The sequence below is a fragment of the Onychomys torridus genome, chromosome 14, assembly GCF_903995425.1.
Source record: "Onychomys torridus chromosome 14, mOncTor1.1, whole genome shotgun sequence".
Lineage (NCBI taxonomy): Eukaryota > Metazoa > Chordata > Mammalia > Rodentia > Cricetidae > Onychomys > Onychomys torridus.
This window is the reverse complement of record NC_050456.1, coordinates 26,106,011-26,107,908: the sequence shown is the minus strand read 5'-3', so window position 1 is coordinate 26,107,908 and position 1,898 is coordinate 26,106,011. Positions and strand designations below refer to the sequence as shown.

Genomic DNA, 1,898 nt, shown 5'->3' with positions numbered 1-1,898 from the left:
GAGAAGATTGTGGCGATTTGGGGTAGATAAAGCCTTTGAGTCCTCCGAACTTAATGGACTCGTATGGAAGCCTGGAAAGGACAAATGTTGAGAAGTGCAAACAAGGGTGACCTGGCCTGCGAAGTTTCAGAGGGAAGCAAAGGTTCTATCAGGGCCACCGTTCATGGGGTGCTTTGGATTGAGAATCTGTAGAAGTGGGACTCTCGGGATGATGGCGCCCTTATCATGGCCACAAGTTGACTGGAGGAAACTTTGACCATAAGCCCTATGCTCCAAGGCTCTCTTTCTCCCTTAACTCTGCACTCGAATGTCTGACTGCCTAGAACCTGCCCCCCAAACTCCCCTTCTCCATCAGGACCTGTCTTTCCCCCTTCATTTCCAAATTCTGTATACAGCACCTGCCAAAAATGCAGTATTCCGATGCAGAAGAATACGTGAGGCTTCAGTCTTGCATTGACATTGTGATAAGGCACGTGGTCCGATCACCAGCCACTAACACGTCCAGGACTGATTCTGCATTGGGTTATTCAAGAAGGGGCCTGAGGGGTGAGTGGCTGGACAAAGAGACATTACCTCTGCTCTTTGGGCCCCATGGAGCTTCAGGGACATTCTGAGCCAAGACCCAACCCAGGGCCTCCTGTGTGGACAGGACCAACCCCAGCCAGACACCTTCAGAAGAATGCCACTCAGCAGCTGTCCACCATCTCCTTCCTGCTCTTTGCTGACAGGTATCATCTCTGTGGCCTTTCTGCTACTGCCACTGAAGAATGAACTTGTCGTCCAGCTGCCCCCAGTCCTGCACGTGTCCCTGGGACAGAAGCTGGTGGCCGCTTACGTCTTAGGCCTCCTCACCATGGTGTTCCTCCGGACCTGAGCTCTCACCTGAACCCACCCCACCCACCCACCCTCTCCTCTGAGGGCAGGGACCTGAAGCAGACATTGCCATGTTTGCACCCGGCCCCTTCTCCTTCCTTTCGGTTGCTCACCCATCAGTTGCCAGGCTCCTCCTCAGCAAACACCCTAGGATTTATACTCATTTCCAAGTTGAACAAAACACATGAAAAAAAAAATCTATAGAAGCAAAACCTTTGCTGGAATAATTGGTGGTGGTTAGCTGGGGCTGATGAGTCTGTTGTGATTAATAAGAGACCAGAAACTATTGAGGTGAACTCTTCTGGCAAATATCCTCAGGGTCGGCACACAAAAGCTGTGGCCAAAGGGTGCCAAGGCCGCATCTCCAGCTGGCAGCCAAACTTGGTAAGATGTGAGAGTCTCCACGTGGTATTGATTTTGGTTTCTACTGTGCTGTTAACATAGCAGGTTTGACGTTAAAAAAGAAAGATTATGCATTAACAGCAATGTAGTTTTCAACAACACTGAGGTTGTAGCAGTGGCAGAGAAAGACTAATTCTATAATTTTCAACCAAGATCAGGCAGATGAATAATTTAAAAAGATTAGCTCGATACTTCAGCAGCTTTTTTCGGAGTCTTAGTACATTCTAAACCTTCTATCACTCCAAAATCAGTTTGGGGTGCATTTAGCTGCAGACAAAGATGTGTTCAGTCATTGGCGACCTTAACTTAGTGGGCACTTGTTGGCTCTGATGGGCCTTTTGCAGAACCCCAAGCTCTAGAGTGCTACATTGGGAGCCTACCGCATGTGCTGGAGAAGTCTAAGACTGGACTATATGTGGTAGACCTTATGTGAATTTACTCCGAGAATTACATTCTTCGCCGAAGAAGTTTAAAAAAAGGAGGCTGGGTTGTGTGTGTGTCAGTGTGACTGCACATCCATACTCATCTTCTGAGAGTAGGATTCTGTAGTGGATAGCCATCCCAGCATTGGCCTGCAAGTTCCAACCCCCACTGAGGCTTCGGTAATGGTCACGCCTACAAGG

General features: G+C 48.7%; 1 pseudogene; it reads left to right on the top strand.

Moving 5' to 3' along the window:
- Positions 1–307: 307 nt before the first annotated feature.
- On the top strand, positions 308–888 carry LOC118595666 (annotated as a pseudogene).
- The last annotated feature ends 1,010 nt before the right edge of the window (positions 889–1,898 follow it).